Genomic DNA, 16,902 nt, shown 5'->3' on the forward strand with positions numbered 1-16,902 from the left:
GAAATTTGCTGTGACCGCTACGCAGTCAGTATCGAGGGGCTCGTAGAGAGCTTTCCGGATTGGGGTCGCAATAGCGATTCCGAGATCGTTCTAGAAAGTGCCGATGATTTCGGCACGAGCTTGCCGTGACCGATACGCAGTCGTCTGGCTAGGGCTCGGAGAGAGATTGCAATAGGGATTTCGTGAACGTTCGAGAAAGCGATGACGGTTTCGTGATGGGCAAGAGGCTCCGGACGTTGACGCGCCGACCGCGACGTACACATAGGCGAGGGACGAAGCTCGCGAAACGGGTACGATAATGGCAGCACTAAATCTCCAGATCCTATCAAAACACCGAAGTTAAGCGTGCTTGGGCCAGAGTAGTACTACGATGGGTGACACCCTGGGAAGTCTTCGTGTTGCACTCCTTTTTGCATCCCGGGATACGAAACATCTCCCGTAGAGCTCCGAGACGATTGTTTTGGGGCTGGAAATTTGCTGTGACCGCTACGCAGTCAGTATCGAGGGGCTCGGAGAGAGCTTTCCGGATTTGGGTCGCAATAGCGATCCCGATATCGTTCTAGAAAGTGCCGATGGTTTCGGCACGCGCTTGCCGTGACCGATACACAGTCGTCGGGCTAGGGCTCGGATAGGGCTTGCAATAGGGATTTCGTGAACGTTCGAGAAAGCGACGACGGTTTCGTGACGGGCAAGAGGCTCCGGACGTTGATGCGCCGACCGCGACGTGCACATAGGCGAGGGAGGAAGCTCGCGAAACAGGGGCGATAATGCCAGCACTAAATCACCAGATCCTATCAAAACACCGAAGTTAAGCTTGCTTGGGCCAGAGTAGTACTACGATGGGTGACCCCCTGGGAAGTCTTCGTGTTGCACTCCTTTTTGCATCCCGGGATACGAAACATCTCCCGTAGAGCTCCGAGACGATTGTTTTGGGGCTGGAAATTTGCTGTGACCGCTACGCAGTCAGTATCGAGGGGCTCGGAGAGAGCTTTCCGGATTGGGGTCGCAATAGCGATTCCGAGATCGTTCTAGAAAGTGCCGACGATTTCGGAACGCGCTTGCCGTGACCGATACGCAGTCGTCGGGCTAAGGCTCGGAGAGAGCTTGCAATAGGGATTTCGTGAACGTTCGAGAAAGCGACGACGGTTTCGTGACGGGCAAGAGGCTCCGGAAGTTGACGCGCCGACCGCGACGAACACATAGGCGAGGGACGAAGCACGGGAAACGGGTGCGATAATGGCAGCACTAAATCACCGGATCCCATCAAAACACCGAAGTTAAGCGTGCTTGGGCCAGAGTAGTACTACGATGGGTGACCCCCTGGGAAGTCTTGGGCCAGAGTAGTATCGAGGGGCTCGGAGAGAGCTTTACGGATTGGGGTCGCAATAGCGATTCGGAGATCGTTCTAGAAAGTGCCGATGATTTCGGCACGCGCTTGCCGTGACCGATACGCAGTCGTCGGGCTAGGGCACGGAGAGAGCTTGCAATAGGGATTTCGTGAACGTTCGAGAAAGCGATGACAGTTTCGTGACGGGCAAGAGGCTCCGGACGTTGATGCGCCGACCGTGACTTGCACATAGGCGAGGGACGAAGCTCGCGAAACGGGTACGATAATGGCAGCACTAAATCACCAGATCCCATCAAAACACCGAAGTTAAGCGTGCTTGGGCAAAAGTAGTACTACGATGGGTGACCCCCTGGGAAGTCATCTTGTTGCACTCCTTTTTGCATCCCGGGATACGAAAGATCTCCCGTAGAGCTCCGAGACGATTGTTTTGGGGTTGGAAATTTGCTGTGACCGCTACGCAGTCAGTATCGAGGGGCTCGGAGAGAGCTTTCCGGATTGGGGTCGCAATAGCGATTCGGAGATCGTTCTAGAAAGTGCCGATGATTTCGGCACGCGCTTGCCGTGACCGATACACAGTCGTCGGGCTAGGGCACGGAGAGAGCTTGCAATAGGGATTTCGTGAACGTTCGAGAAAGCGAGGACAGTTTCGTGACGGGCAAGAGGCTCCGGACGTTGATGCGCCGACCGTGACTTGCACATAGGCGAGGGACAAAGCTCGCGAAACGGGTGCGATAATGGCAGCACTAAATCTCCAGATCCCATCAAAACACCGAAGTTAAGCGTGCTTGGGCAAAAGTAGTACTACGATGGGTGACCCCCTGGGAAGTCATCTTGTTGCACTCCTTTTTGCATCCCGGGATACGAAAGATCTCCCGTAGAGCTCCGAGACGATTGTTTTGGGGTTGGAAATTTGCTGTGACCGCTACGCAGTCAGTATCGAGGGGCTCGGAGAGAGCTTTCCGGATTGGGGTCGCAATAGCGATTCCGAGATCGTTCTAGAAAGTGCCGATGATTTCGGCACGCGCTTACCGTGACCGATACGCAGTCGTCGGGCTAGGGCACGGAGAGAGCTTGCAATAGGGATTTCGTGAACGTTCGAGAAAGCGACGACAGTTTCGTGACGGGCAAGAGGCTCCGGACGTTGATGCGCCGACCGCGACGTGCACATAGGCGAGGGACGAAGCTCGCGAAACGGGTGCGATAATGGCAGCACTAAATCACCGGATCCCATCAAAACACCGAAGTTAAGCATGCTTGGGCCAGAGTAGTACTAGGATTTGTGACCCCCTGGGAAGTCCTCGTGTTGCACTCCTTTTGCATCCCGGGATACGAAACGTCTCCCGAAGAGCTCCGAGACGATTGTTTTGGGGCTGGAAATTTGCTGTGACCGCTACGCTGTCAGTATCGAGGGGCTCGGAGAGAGCTTTCCGGATTGGGGTCGCAATAGCGATTCCGAGATCGTTCTAGAAAGTGCCGATGGTTTCGGCACGCGCTTGCCGTGACCGATACACAGTCGTCGGGCTAGGGCTCGGAGAGGGCTTGCAATAGGGATTTCGTGAACGTTCGAGAAAGCGACGACGGTTTCGTGACGGGCAAGAGGCTCTGGACGTTGATGCGCCGACCGCGACGTGCACATAGGCGAGGGACGAAGCTCGCGAAACGGGTGCGATAATGGCAGCACTAAATCACCGGATCCCATCAAAACACCGAAGTTAAGCGTGCTTGGGCCAGAGTAGTACTACGATGGGTGACCCCCTGGGAAGTCATCGTGTTGCACTCCTTTTTGCATCCCGGGATACGAAACATCTCCCGTAGAGCTCCGAGACGATTGTTTTGGGGCTGGAAATTTGCTGTGACCGCTACGCCGTCAGTATCGAGGGGCTCGGAGAGAGCTTTCCGGATTGGGGTCGCAATAGCGATTCCGAGATCGTTCTAGAAAGTGCCGATGATTTCGGAACGCGCTAGCCGTGACCGATACGCAGTCGTCGGGCTAGGGCTCGGAGAGAGCTTGCAATAGGGATTTCGTGAACGTTCGAGAAAGCGACGACGGTTTCGTGACGGGCAAGAGGCTCCGGACGTTGACGCGCCGACCGCGACGAACACATAGGCGAGGGACGAAGCACGGGAAACGGGTGCGATAATGGCAGCACTAAATCACCGGATCCCATCAAAACACCGAAGTTAAGCGTGCTTGGGCCAGAGTAGTACTACGATGGGTGTCCCCCTGGGAAGTCTTGGGCCAGAGTAGTATCGAGGGGCTCGGAGAGAGCTTTCCGGATTGGGGTCGCAATAGCGATTCGGAGATCGTTCTAGAAAGTGCCGATGATTTCGGCACGCGCTTGCCGTGACCGATACGCAGTCGTCGGGCTAGGGCACGGAGAGAGCTTGCAATAGGGATTTCGTGAACGTTCGAGAAAGCGATGACAGTTTCGTGACGGGCAAGAGGCTCCGGACGTTGATGCGCCGACCGTGACTTGCACATAGGCGAGGGACGAAGCTCGCGAAACGGGTGCGATAATGGCAGCACTAAATCACCAGATCCCATCAAAACACCGAAGTTACGCGTGCTTGGGCAAAAGTAGTACTACGATGGGTGACCCCCTGGGAAGTCATCTTGTTGCACTCCTTTCTGCATCCCGGGAAACGAAAGATCTCCCGTAGAGCTCCGAGACGATTGTTTTGGGGTTGGAAATTTGCTGTGACCGCTACGCAGTCAGTATCGAGGGGCTCGGAGAGAGCTTTCCGGATTGGGGTCGCAATAGCGATTCCGAGATCGTTCTAGAAAGTGCCGATGATTTCGGCACGCGCTTGCCGTGACCGATACGCAGTCGTCGGGCTAGGGCACGGAGAGAGCTTGCAATAGGGATTTCGTGAACGACCGAGAAAGCGACGACAGTTTCGTGACGGGCAAGAGGCTCCGGACGTTGATGCGCCGACCGCGACGTGCACATAGGCGAGGGACGAAGCTCGCGAAACGGGTGCAATAATTGCAGCACTAAATCACCGGATCCCATCAAAACACCGAAGTTAAGCATGTTTGGGCCAGAGTAGTACTAGGATTTGTGACCCCCTGGGAAGTCCTCGTGTTGCACTCCTTTTTGCATCCCGGGATACGAAACGTCTCCCGAAGAGCTCCGAGACGATTGTTTTGGGGCTGGAAATTTGCTGTGACCGCTACGCTGTCAGTATCGAGGGGCTCGGAGAGAGCTTTCCGGATTGGGGTCGCAATAGCGATTCCGAGATCGTTCTAGAAAGTGCCGATGGTTTCGGCACGCGCTTGCCGTGACCGATACACAGTCGTCGGGCTAGGGCTCGGAGAGGGCTTGCAATAGGGATTTCGTGAACGTTCGAGAAAGCGACGACGGTTTCGTGACGGGCAAGAGGCTCTGGACGTTGATGCGCCGACCGCGACGTGCACATAGGCGAGGGACGAAGCTCGCGAAACGGGTGCGATAATGGCAGCACTAAATCCCCGGATCCCATCAAAACACCGAAGTTAAGCGTGCTTGGGCCAGAGTAGTACTACGATGGCTGACCCCCTGGGAAGTCTTCGTGTTGCACTCCTTTTTGCATCCCGGGATACGAAACATCTCCCGTAGAGCTCCGAGACGATTGTTTTGGGGCTGGAAATTTGCTGTGACCGCTACGCTGTCAGTATAGAGGGGCTCGGAGAGAGCTTTCCGGATTGGGGTCGCAATAGCGATTCCGAGATCGTTCTAGAAAGTGCCGATGGTTTCGGCACGTGCTTGCCGTGACCGATACACAGTCGTCGGGCTAGGGCTCGGAGAGGGCTTGCAATAGGGATTTCGTGAACGTTCGAGAAAGCGACGACGATTTCGTGACGGGCAAGAGGCTCTGGACGTTGATGCGCCGACCGCGACGTGCACATAGGCGAGGGACGAAGCTCGCGAAACGGGTGCGATACTGGCAGCACTAAATCACCGGATCCCATCAAAACACCGAAGTTAAGCGTGCTTGGGCCCGAGTAGTACTACGATGGCTGACCCCCTGGGAAGTCTTCGTGTTGCACTCCTTTTTGCTTCCCGGGATACGAAACATCTCCCGTAGAGCTCCGAGACGATTGTTTTGGGGCTGGAAATTTGCTGTGACCGCTACGCAGACAGTATAGAGGGGCTCGGAGAGAGCTTTCCGGATTGGGGTCGCAATAGCGATTCCGAGATCGTTCTAGAAAGTGCCGATGGTTTCGGCACGCGCTTGCCGTGACCGATACACAGTCGTCGGGCTAGGGCTCAGAGAGGGCTTGCAATAGGGATTTCGTGAACGTTCGAGAAAGCGACGACGGTTTCGTGACGGGCAAGAGGCTCCGGACGTTGATGCGCCGACCGTGACGTGCACATAGGCGAGGGACGAAGCTCGCGAAACGGGTGCGATAATGGCAGCACTAAATCACCGGATCCCATCAAAACACCGAAGTTAAGCGTGCTTGGGCCAGAGTAGTACTACGATGGGTGACCCCCTGGGAAGTCATCGTGTTGCATTCCTTTTTGCATCCCGGGATACGAAACATCTCCCGTAGAGCTCCGAGATGATTGTTTTGGGGCTGGAAATTTGCTGTGACCGCTACGCAGTCAGTATCGAGGGGCTCGGAGAGAGCTTTCCGGATTGGGGTCGCAATAGCGATTCTGAGATCGTTCTAGAAAGTGCCGATGATTTCGGAACGCGCTAGCCGTGACCGATACGCAGTCGTCGGGCTAGGGCTCGGAGAGAGCTTGCAATAGGGATTTCGTGAACGTTCGAGAAAGCGACGACGGTTTCGTGACGGGCCAGAGGCTCCGGACGTTGACGCGCCGACCGCGACGAACACATAGGCGAGGGACGAAGCACGGGAAACGGGTGCGATAATGGCAGCACTAAATCACCGGATCCCATCAAAACACCGAAGTTAAGCGTGCTTGGGCCAGAGTAGTACTACGATGGGTGACCCCCTGGGGAGTCCTCATGTTGCACTCCTTTTTGCATCCCGGGATACGAAACATCTCCCGTAGAGCTCCGAGACGAATGTTTTGGGGCTGGAAATTTGCTGTGACCGCTACGCAGTCAGTATCGAGGGGCTCGGAGAGAGCTTTCTGGATTGGGGTCGCAATAGCGATTCCGAGATCGTTCTAGAAAGTGCCGATGATTTCGGCACGAGCTTGCCGTGACCGATACGCAGTCGTCGGGCTAGGGCTCGGAGAGAGATTGCAATAGGGATTTCGTGAACGTTCGAGAAAGCGATGACGGTTTCGTGACGGGCAAGAGGCTCCGGACGTTGATGCGCCGACCGCGACGTACACATAGGCGAGGGACGAAGCTCGCGAAACGGGTGCTATAATGGCAGCACTAAATCACCAGATCCTATCAAAACACCGAAGTTAAGCGTGCTTTGGCCAGAGTAGTACTACGATGGCTGACCCCCTGGTAAGTCTTCGTGTTGCACTCCTCTTTGCATCCCTAGATACGAAACATCTCCCGTAGAGCTCCGAGACGATTGTTTTGGGGCTGGAAATTTGCTGTGACCGCTACGCAGTCAGTATAGAGGGGCTCGGAGAGAGCTTTCCGGATTGGGGTCGCAATAGCGATTCCGAGATCGTTCTAGAAAGTGCCGATGGTTTCGGCACGCGCTTGCCGTGACCGATACACAGTCGTCTGGCTAGGGCTCGGAGATGGCTTGCAATAGGGATTTCGTGAACGTTCGAGAAAGCGACGACGGTTTCGTGACGGGCAAGAGGCTCTGGACGTTGATGCGCCGACCGCGACGTGCACATAGGCGAGGGACGAAGCTCGCGAAACGGGTGCGATAATGGCAGCACTAAATCACCGGATCCCATCGAAACACCGAAGTTAAGCGTGCTTGGGCCAGAGTAGTACTACGATGGGTGACCCCCTGGGAAGTCATCGTGTTGCACTCCTTTTTGCATCCCGGGATACGAAACATCTCCCGTAGAGCTCCGAGACGATTGTTTTGGGGCTGGAAATTTGCTGTGATCGCTACGCAGTCAGTATCGAGGGGCTCGGAGAGAGCTTTCCGGATTGGGGTCGCAATAGCGATTCCGAGATCGTTCTAGAAAGTGCCGATGATTTCGGAACGCGCTAGCCGTGACCGATACGCAGTCGTCGGGCTAGGGCTCGGAGAGAGCTTGCAATAGGGATTTCGTGAACGTTCGAGAAAGCGACGACGGTTTCGTGACGGGCATGAGGCTCCGGACGTTGACGCGCCGACCGCGACGAACACATAGGCGAGGGACGAAGCACGGGAAACGGGTGCGATAATGGCAGCACTAAATCACCGGATCCCATCAAAACACCGAAGTTAAGCGTGCTTGGGCCAGAGTAGTACTACGATGGGTGACCCCCTGGGAAGTCTTGGGCCAGAGTAGTATCGAGGGGCTCGGAGAGAGCTTTCCGGATTGGGGTCGCAATAGCGATTCGGAGATCGTTCTAGAAAGTGCCGATGATTTCGGCACGCGCTTGCCGTGACCGATACGCAGTCGTCGGGCTAGGGCACGGAGAGAGCTTGCAATAGGGATTTCGTGAACGTTCGAGAAAGCGAAGACAGTTTCGTGACGGGCAAGAGGCTCCGGACGTTGATGCGCCGACCGTGACTTGCACATAGGCGAGGGACGAAGCTCGCGAAACGGGTGCGATAATGGCAGCACTAAATCACCAGATCCCATCAAAACACCGAAGTTAAGCGTGCTTGGGCAAAAGTAGTACTACGATGGGTGACCCCCTGGGAAGTCATCGTGTTGCACTCCTTTTTGCATCCCGGGATACGAAACATCTCCCGTAGAGCTCCGAGACGATTGTTTTGGGGCTGGAAATTTGCTGTGACTGCTACGCAGTCAGTATCGAGGGGCTCGGAGAGAGCTTTCCGGATTGGGGTCGCAATAGCGATTCCGAGATCATTCTAGAAAGTGCCGATGGTTTCGGCACGCGCTTGCCGTGAACGATACACAGTCGTCGGGCTATGTAATATCCCTCACTTTTGAAAATTATTAATAAAGATTTATTTATAAATCGGGGGACCTATATGTAAATATGGAAATTTCAAGGACTAAACTGTTAAGTTGCAAAAAGAAAAAAAAGATAAAGGAAAACCGAAAATTCGGTTTTATCCCACCGCCTCCCACGCTCTCTGTTCCTCGAACAGAGAGAGAAGCGGTGGGGCGTGGGTCTGTTTCTCGAACAGAGAGAGGAGCGGTGGAGCGTGGGGAGAAGAAGAGAGGAAGAAGAGGGAGAAGAGAAGAAGAAGAAGAAGAAGAAGAAAAAGAAGAGAGGAGAATAGCTGCGGCAAGGCTGCAGCGAGGAGGTGTGTGGCGTTGGGGAGGAAAAGGGAAAGAGGAGAAGAAGAGAAGGAGAAGAAGAGGGAAAAGAGAGGGAAGAGGGAGAGGAGCGAGAGGTGGCAGCAGCTAGGGCTGCAGCACCTCTGTTTCCTGCAGGTGGAAACAGAGGAGAGGTGTGGGGCGTTCGAAGAGGAGAAGAAGAAGAAGAGGAAGAGAAGAAGAAGAGGAAGCAGGAGAAGAGGTTGTGATGCCTCTGTTCCTGCAGAGGAAACAGAGGAGAGGGTGTGTGTGACGCCGGGGAGGAAAAGGGAAAGAGGAGAAGAAGAGAAGGAGAAGAAGAGGGAAACGAGAGGGAAGAGGGAGAGGAGCGAGAGGTGGCAGCAGCTAGGGCTGCAGCACCTCTGTTTCCTGCAGGTGGAAACAGAGGAGAGGTGTGGGGCGTTCGAAGAGGAGAAGAAGAAGAAGAGGAAGAGAAGAAGAAGAGGAAGCAGGAGAAGAGGTTGTGATGCCTCTGTTCCTGTAGAGGAAACAGAGGAGAGGGTGTGTGTGACGCCGGGGAGGAAAAGGGAAAGAGGAGAAGAAGAGAAGGAGAAGAAGAGGGAAAAGAGAGGGAAGAGGGAGAGGAGCGAGAGGTGGCAGCAGCTAGGGCTGCAGCACCTCTGTTTCCTGCAGGTGGAAACAGAGGAGACGTGTGGGGTGTCGGGTAGGAGAAGAGCAGAAGAAGAAGAAGAGGAAGAGAAGAAGAAGGGGAAGCAGGAGAAGAGGTTGTGATACCTCTGTTTCCTTGCAGAGGAAACAGAGGAGAGGGTGTGTGTGACGCCGGGAAGAAGAAGGGGAGGAAGGAGAAGAAGAGAAGAAGAAGAAAGGAAGGAGAAGGAAGAGGAGAAGGGAAAGAAGTAGCTGCGGCTGCGGCTGTGGCAGCTGCAGCTATGGCAGGGAAAGAGTAAGAGGAAGGAAGAGAAGGGAAGGAGAGGAAGAAGAGAAGGGAAAGAAGGGGCTGCGGCTGCGGCGATGGCAGCTGCAGTTGGAAGAGAAGAAGGAGAGGAAGATGAGCAGGGGAGGAAGAAGAGGCTGTGGCCGTGGCTGAGGCTGCGACTGCAGCAGTGCAGCTGGGAAAGAAGAGAAGGAAATGAAGAAGAAGAGAAAGAAAAAGGGAAGAAGAGAGGAAGAGGAGAAGGAGAGGCAGCTGTGGCAGTGGCAGCTGCAGCTGGAAGAGAAGGAGAGGAAATAGAGCAGGGGAGAAAGAAAAGGCTGCGGTTGAGGTGGCTGCGGCCATGGTTACGACTGCGACTGCGGCAGTTGCAGCTGGGAAAGAAAAGAAAGGAAAGGGGGAAAAAGGGGCTGCGATTGTAGCAGCGGCAACGGCGGCGACTGTGGCAGCTGCGTTTGGGAAAAAAAAAGAAGGAATGAGAGTAAGAGAGAGCAGGTGACTGTGCCTCGATGTTCGACACGTGGTGTAGTTGCGAAGAAAGGAAGAAAACGAGAGCACAAAACGAAACAGAGAGAGGACACGGAGGAAAAGTAGAAGGATTTGGGCTGGCACCTTCTTTGAATCTCCGGATCGAAATCTTTGAAAGGCAAGTTTCTCACTTGTTTCGATCCTTTCTATTGCAAGTTTCCTGTTCGTTTCTCCTATAATTACTCTGATATGTCTTATTGCAAGTTCCCTGATCGTTTCTCCTATAATTGCTCTGATATGTCTTATTGCAAGTAACCTGATCTTTCTTCACTGCCAATTTTATCTCCACATTTGCTTTGAATATGAGGAACTTTGAATTGTTCTAGCCTTGCATTTGATATATCTCCTGTTTAGACGTAACGATTCAAATCTGTGCAATTTCTGAGATTCTGACCTTTCGATACCGAGCTGCCTATAAGTCTTTGTTGGAAACTCTGATTTGTTCAAAACTGATTTCATTGGAAACTAGACTCGTAGACCTTTCTTTGATATATGGATTAAAAGATTTGGAATCCAAACACCTGCCCAGTTATCTGTTGAATCTGACATTATGAATTTTGCAAACAGAGATTTTGTTCTACGACTCTTGCTTACCAAATTATTTGTAATTCTCTCTGTTGGACAGTTCAATTCATATGAAGCCTGTCTTATCTGAAAGTATAATCCAATGATTATTTTTGAGTAAATTGGAGCACGATTGATCGTTTGAATCATTTGTTCAATGTGCCTTCTGTATTCTGCCAGAAATCGAGCTTTGGTCGATTTCTCATATTCTGGTTTCATTCCTTTGGAAATTGATATCTTTTAGCCTTCTTATTCAATTGAGCTTTATATTACTACTTTGAATTCTTGTATGCTCTTGTCCTTAAAATTATTGCATTCTTGAAAACTGTTGTGTAACGTTTATGCTATATCGTATTGACTCATATAGGCACATGTATATCCTATTGTTCCGCATTTGCTTTCGATATGTGCCTATTCCAGTTTCATTCCTTTGGACATTGAATTCATCAAATCTTCTTATTGAATTGAGTTATATGTGATTGCTTGGATTCCATATGTGCCCTTGCTTTCAATTCCTTTCAAATCTGAATATACTTGTGAAAGATTATTGCTTACTTCGGATTGACTCGTAAAGGCACATGTACGCTTTGTTGTTCCGCGTGTGCTTCCGATATATGCTACTTATTATTGAAACTGCCCTTTTGTACTCTGGTGTGTGGGATTGTCTGGACCTTTGCCAGAAATGGTAAAGGGTATGCGCTGATTTGCCCGCTTTGTGGGGTCCCGCTTTGTGGGATATTCTGGTATGCGCTTATTTGCCCGCTTTGTGGGGTCCCGCTTTGTGGGATATTGCTTAGAGCCTGCGATGCTCTGCCGGCCCCCTTTGACTTCACCTAGACGTGGGTGGATGGAGCTCCCAGACGTGGGAGACTTTTGTCAGGTGGTCATTCAGAAATGGATGAATCACATTCTGACTGAGATCCCACTACACCTTTTGTATGTTTGATATGATATCCAGAGCTTTGGTTATGTGTTTCTGTACATGCTTTGGATAAGATTGATATGTTTGCAACGTCAAAGACGACGTTTGAGCTTCTGTACGATATTTGTTTCTGATATGCTCTGAAATGCTTCATTCACTGATGATTTTTGCTTCGAAATGTTCCATATGCCGTTGATATGCTCCGGAACATTTCATACGCCATTGATAAGCTCCGATATGTTTCCTTTGTTACTGATATGCTCCAATTACTCTGTGCTCCATTTGCTATGAACTGATATGTTCTAAAATGTCCTATCTGCCATTGATATGTTCCAATTACTCTATGCTCCATTCGTTATGGATCAAATATGTTTTGAATGACATGATACGTATGATTTGGTATCTAATGAGATGGTATCCTTGAGAATTCTTGTATTCTGCCTTGCATTATGATACCTTACTCGTTTGAAACCGTTCCTTTTGTTCTGAATATGCTTTGTCACTTGCTGAGCCGTTTTTGGCTCACTCCGTTGTTATATAAATCTTTCAAGTCAGCTTGTCACTCTTCGAGATGTTGATTTGGGCTGAGGTAGTGGATAGCTATTCAGAATTATGGGCAAGTCTGGGTGGTTATTATGATATTGTTGTATAAGTATGTTTTGTATGTAATGAAATGTTGTCGATGAATCAAAATGGATATACTGTGTAAAAGTGTTAGAAGATCTCTCTTATTTGGAATTTCGGAATGTTAAGTCTAATTTATGACGATATGAACTTGTGGTGAATAGTTGGAGTTCTGATTGTATAATTTATTTAGCTTGTGGATTTATAAATGTTGTTCGTGTTTGTCAAGTTGGCTTGGGTTGCCATAAATGTGAATTATCGAGTGATGTGATATATGATTTTAAAATGCACAGGTTTTATGGATGTGAATTTGATTGAATGTTTTTCAGTGTCCTCAAACGTTAGTTTGGATCCTGGATTGGTCTGTGATGAAAATTGTTTTAAAATCACGGATATATTTGAGGGGCGTGACAGAGGTGGTATCAGAGCATTGTTTGAGGATTACTGAAATATTTGATATGTTGACGTGCAAAATATATTGAGGTCTAATGAACTATAGTGATCGGTGGAAATTTTCTTTGATGCATTTTAGGAATCTGGGATGACGAGGACATTTGGTCCTCCTATTTCATTTGTTTCTGATTAATTAAGAGGGATGAAAGGGGTAATCGGGGATATTGAATAAGAGTGGCGCAGCGGAAGCATGGTGGACCTAATTTCATTGGTGGCAGAAAAATGAATGATGCAAACGGAGAAGATATATGATGTACAAATTATTCTGATGATCGAAAGATTTCTTTTGCCACCTTATATTGGAAGTAGAGGCTGATTATTAATGGGAACAATGAAAAAAAAAAAGAAAAAAAAAAAAGAAAGAGAATTTTTGGAGATCAGTGGCAAGAATGATAAGGACAAGTTTATCAATAAAAATATGATTGGAAATGAATCAGAAAGTAATAACAAGAGGGTCAAGACATTTGAATTTGAAAAAGGAAGTCACCACAAAAGACTCAATCACGTGTGAATTGTGAGTTAAATTACGAAACAAGTTTGTGTTTTCAAATGACTGGAGTCTATTTTGTTTGTGGAAGGGTGGATCATAAAACAAAAGACTGCCATTTGAACAAGAAGAAAGAGTCACTGCCTCATAAATCATCAGCCCATGTCAGAGTGTATGCTATCACTGAATATGATTCTGAAACTTCTGAATTAGTGGTCAAAGGTATTATGCATGTTTATAAAAGAATGCAAATATTTGTTCGACCATGGGTCCAATCTACGATTTGATTCGTAATATTTTGCTTATCACTTGGGTATTTAACCTAGACCACTGTATTATGTGATATATGTAAGTACAATCATTGGAGATTCTTTGATAACGAACTTGAATCTGGTCCTCTTGCTTGATTTTTGTTGGAGAACTTGAATTTTTGCTGATTTAGTTCTCCTAGAGATTTGGAGTTATGATATTATACTTGGTATGAATTGGCTATCTTCTTATCATACCAGTATGGATTGGTATATAACAAATGATCACTTTTAGTATATTTGATCAGCCGATCTTTTATTTTGAGAATATTGGACATTATTTATCTCCTTGCCTAATGTATCTCAGGATGACTTGTTTGGATTACCTCCAAATATGATTTTGCTTTTGATTTGGTCCTTGAGACAATCCCAATATCTAAGCCTCTCTACGGAAAGATATCATTTGAGTAAGTGGAATTGGAAAAGCAACTACAAGGATTATTAAATGAGGATTTTATTTGGCTTAATATTTCATCATGGGGTGCTCCGGTGTTAGTTAAAAAGATGTATGGAACATTGAGGCTTTGTAATGATTATAGACAATTGAATCAGGTGACCATAAAAAAATGAGTATTTCCTGAAGTAATGACTTGCTTGATTAACTGTAGGGTGCGCAAGTATTTTTAGAAATTTATTGAAGGTTGGGTTACCGTCTATTGAGGATCAAGGAGGAGAATATTTCGGTCACTCGTGGATAACTATGTAATTGTATTGTATTGATGAAACTATTTAAGAGCAGGAGGAGGAAATAAAGATATCATAATCCTCATCTTTTCGTTGATTGAACTATGATCAATTTAGAGGACTAAATTTTCTTTTAAGGAGGGGAGAGTGTAATATCCCTCACTTTTGAAAATTATTAATAAAGATTTATTTATAAATCGGGGGACCTATATGTAAATATGGAAATTTCAAGGACTAAACTGTTAAGTTGCAAAAAGAAAAAAAAGATAAAGGAAAACCGAAAATTCGGTTTTATCCCACCGCCTCCCACGCTCTCTGTTTCTCGAACAGAGAGAGAAGCGGTGGGGCGTGGGTCTGTTTCTCGAACAGAGAGAGGAGCGGTGGAGCGTGGGGAGAAGAAGAGAGGAAGAAGAGGGAGAAGAGAAGAAGAAGAAGTAGAAGAAGAAGAAAAAGAAGAGAGGAGAATAGTTGCGGCAAGGCTGCAGCGAGGAGGTGTGTGGCGTTGGGGAGGAAAAGGGAAAGAGGAGAAGAAGAGAAGGAGAAGAAGAGGGAAAAGAGAGGGAAGAGGGAGAGGAGCGAGAGGTGGCAGCAGCTAGGGCTGCAGCACCTCTGTTTCCTGCAGGTGGAAACAGAGGAGAGGTGTGGGGCGTTCGAAGAGGAGAAGAAGAAGAAGAGGAAGAGAAGAAGAAGAGGAAGCAGGAGAAGAGGTTGTGATGCCTCTGTTCCTGCAGAGGAAACAGAGGAGAGGGTGTGTGTGACGCCGGGGAGGAAAAGGGAAAGAGGAGAAGAAGAGAAGGAGAAGAAGAGGGAAAAGAGAGGGAAGAGGGAGAGGAGCGAGAGGTGGCAGCAGCTAGGGCTGCAGCACCTCTGTTTCCTGCAGGTGGAAACAGAGGAGACGTGTGGGGTGTCGGGTAGGAGAAGAGCAGAAGAAGAAGAAGAGGAAGAGAAGAAGAAGGGGAAGCAGGAGAAGAGGTTGTGATACCTCTGTTCCCTGCAGAGGAAACAGAGGAGAGGGTGTGTGTGACGCCGGGAAGAAGAAGGGGAGGAAGGAGAAGAAGAGAAGAAGAAGAAAGGAAGGAGAAGGAAGAGGAGAAGGGAAAGAAGTAGCTGCGGCTGCGGCTGTGGCAGCTGCAGCTATGGCAGGGAAAGAGTAAGAGGAAGGAAGAGAAGGGAAGGAGAGGAAGAAGAGAAGGGAAAGAAGGGGCTGCGGCTGCGGCGATGGCAGCTGTAGTTGGAAGAGAAGCAGGGGAGGAAGAAGAGGCTGTGGCCGTGGCTGAGGCTGCGACTGCAGCAGTGCAGCTGGGAAAGAAGAGAAGGAAATGAAGAAGAAGAGAAAGAAAAAGGGAAGAAGAGAGGAAGAGGAGAAGGAGAGGCAGCTGTGGCAGTGGCAGCTGCAGCTGGAAGAGAAGGAGAGGAAATAGAGCAGGGGAGAAAGAAAAGGCTGCGGTTGAGGTGGCTGCGGCCATGGTTACGACTGCGACTGCGGCAGTTGCAGCTGGGAAAGAAAAGAAAGAAAAGGGGGAAAAGGGGGCTGCGATTGTAGCAGCGGCAACGGCGGCGGCTGTGGCAGCTGCGTTTTGGAAAAAAAAAGAAGGAATGAGAGTAAGAGAGAGCAGGTGACTGTGCCTCGATGTTCGACACGTGGTGTAGTTGCGAAGAAAGGAAGAAAACGAGAGCACAAAACGAAACAGAGAGAGGACACGGAGGAAAAGTAGAAGGATTTGGGCTGGCACCTTCTTTGAATCTCCGGATCGAAATCTTTGAAAGGAAAGTTTCCCGCTTGTTTCGATCCTTTCTATTGCAAGTTCCCTGTTCGTTTCTCCTATAATTGCTCTGATATGTCTTATTGCAAGTTCCCTGATCGTTTCTCCTATAATTGCTCTGATATGTCTTATTGCAAGTATCCTGATCTTTCCTCATTGCCAATTTTATCTCCACATTTGCTTTGAATATGTGGAACTTTGAATTGTTCTAGCCTTGCATTTGATATATCTCCTGTTTAGACGTAACGATTCAAATCTGTGCAATTTCTGAGATTCTGACCTTTTGATACCGAGCTGCCTATAAGTCTTTGTTGGAAACTCTGATTTGTTCAAAACTGATTTCATTGGAAACTAGACTCGTAGACCTTTCTTTGATATATGGATTAAAAGATTTGGAATCCAAACACCTGCCCAGTTATCTGTTGAATCTGACATTATGAATTTTGCCAACAGAGATTTTGTTCTACGACTCTTGCTTACCAAATTATTTGTAATTCTCTCTGTTGGACAGTTCAATTCATATGAAGCCTGTCTTATCTGAAAGTATAATCCAATGATTATTTTTGAGTAAATTGGAGCACGATTGATCGTTTGAATCATTTGTTCAATGTGCCTTCTGTATTCTTCCAAAAATCGAGCTTTGGTCGATTTCTCATATTCTGGTTTCATTCCTTTGGAAATTGATATCTTTTAGCCTTCTTATTCAATTGAGCTTTATATTACTACTTTGAATTCTTGTATGCTCTTGTCCTTAAAATTATTGCATTCTTGAAAACTGTTGTGTAACGTTTATGCTATATCGTATTGACTCATATAGGCACATGTATATCCTATTGTTCCGCATTTGCTTTCGATATGTGCCTATTTCAGTTTCATTCCTTTGGACATTGAATTCATCAAATCTTCTTATTGAATTGAGTTATATGTGATTGCTTGGATTCCATATGTGCCCTTGCTTTCAATTCCTTTCAAATCTGAATATACTTGTGAAAGATTATTGCTTACTT

General features: G+C 48.6%; 17 pseudogenes; all 17 read left to right on the forward strand.

Moving 5' to 3' along the window:
• The first annotated feature begins 288 nt into the window (after positions 1-288).
• Positions 289-407, forward strand: LOC135599543 (5S ribosomal RNA; annotated as a pseudogene).
• Positions 408-757: 350 nt separating this feature from the next.
• Positions 758-876, forward strand: LOC135604582 (5S ribosomal RNA; annotated as a pseudogene).
• Positions 877-1,226: 350 nt separating this feature from the next.
• LOC135599441 (5S ribosomal RNA) lies at positions 1,227-1,347 on the forward strand (annotated as a pseudogene).
• A 256-nt stretch (positions 1,348-1,603) lies between these two features.
• On the forward strand, positions 1,604-1,722 carry LOC135599205 (5S ribosomal RNA; annotated as a pseudogene).
• A 350-nt stretch (positions 1,723-2,072) lies between these two features.
• Positions 2,073-2,191, forward strand: LOC135604420 (5S ribosomal RNA; annotated as a pseudogene).
• Positions 2,192-2,541: 350 nt separating this feature from the next.
• LOC135604512 (5S ribosomal RNA) lies at positions 2,542-2,660 on the forward strand (annotated as a pseudogene).
• A 349-nt stretch (positions 2,661-3,009) lies between these two features.
• On the forward strand, positions 3,010-3,128 carry LOC135602940 (5S ribosomal RNA; annotated as a pseudogene).
• Positions 3,129-3,478: 350 nt separating this feature from the next.
• Positions 3,479-3,599, forward strand: LOC135599539 (5S ribosomal RNA; annotated as a pseudogene).
• Positions 3,600-3,855: 256 nt separating this feature from the next.
• LOC135604679 (5S ribosomal RNA) lies at positions 3,856-3,974 on the forward strand (annotated as a pseudogene).
• A 350-nt stretch (positions 3,975-4,324) lies between these two features.
• On the forward strand, positions 4,325-4,443 carry LOC135599278 (5S ribosomal RNA; annotated as a pseudogene).
• Positions 4,444-4,793: 350 nt separating this feature from the next.
• On the forward strand, positions 4,794-4,912 carry LOC135603913 (5S ribosomal RNA; annotated as a pseudogene).
• Positions 4,913-5,262: 350 nt separating this feature from the next.
• Positions 5,263-5,381, forward strand: LOC135604156 (5S ribosomal RNA; annotated as a pseudogene).
• Positions 5,382-5,731: 350 nt separating this feature from the next.
• LOC135603333 (5S ribosomal RNA) lies at positions 5,732-5,850 on the forward strand (annotated as a pseudogene).
• A 350-nt stretch (positions 5,851-6,200) lies between these two features.
• On the forward strand, positions 6,201-6,319 carry LOC135603883 (5S ribosomal RNA; annotated as a pseudogene).
• An 819-nt stretch (positions 6,320-7,138) lies between these two features.
• Positions 7,139-7,257, forward strand: LOC135603417 (5S ribosomal RNA; annotated as a pseudogene).
• A 350-nt stretch (positions 7,258-7,607) lies between these two features.
• On the forward strand, positions 7,608-7,728 carry LOC135599442 (5S ribosomal RNA; annotated as a pseudogene).
• A 256-nt stretch (positions 7,729-7,984) lies between these two features.
• On the forward strand, positions 7,985-8,103 carry LOC135603479 (5S ribosomal RNA; annotated as a pseudogene).
• Positions 8,104-16,902: the final 8,799 nt, after the last annotated feature.

The sequence above is a fragment of the Musa acuminata genome, chromosome BXJ2-1 (genome assembly GCF_036884655.1).
Source record: "Musa acuminata AAA Group cultivar baxijiao chromosome BXJ2-1, Cavendish_Baxijiao_AAA, whole genome shotgun sequence".
Classification (NCBI taxonomy): Eukaryota; Viridiplantae; Streptophyta; class Magnoliopsida; order Zingiberales; family Musaceae; genus Musa; species Musa acuminata.